This window comes from Penaeus monodon, chromosome 34, assembly GCF_015228065.2.
Source record: "Penaeus monodon isolate SGIC_2016 chromosome 34, NSTDA_Pmon_1, whole genome shotgun sequence".
Lineage (NCBI taxonomy): Eukaryota > Metazoa > Arthropoda > Malacostraca > Decapoda > Penaeidae > Penaeus > Penaeus monodon.
The window spans coordinates 27032491-27032736 of NC_051419.1; the positions used below are offsets into that span (position 1 = coordinate 27032491).

Sequence of the window (246 nt, forward strand, 5' to 3'; positions counted from 1 at the left end):
CGTCTCTCGACCTCTATCAAAATTCCCTCAAGGATATTGCGTGAGAGGTGAGGAGTGTGTCTCCCTCTCAACGCCTTTCATCTCCGCGTTTTCAAGGGCAGATGGTGTGTGTGTGTGTGTAGGGAGGAGGGGGGGGGGCGTAATTAATGGGCGGGGTAGGAGTCGGGTTTTGATTGGTGTGTTGGTAATTAGATCACATTTTTGTGTGTGTGGGTTTTCACGCATTTACAAATTAGTGTATGTGAA

General features: G+C 48.4%; 1 protein-coding gene across 1 annotated transcript in view; it reads right to left on the reverse strand.

Moving 5' to 3' along the window:
• Window positions 1–246, reverse strand: part of LOC119594868 (fibril-forming collagen alpha chain-like) — a 7662-nt gene that overhangs the window by 1537 nt on the left and 5879 nt on the right. The gene's annotated exons all lie outside the window — the stretch shown is intronic.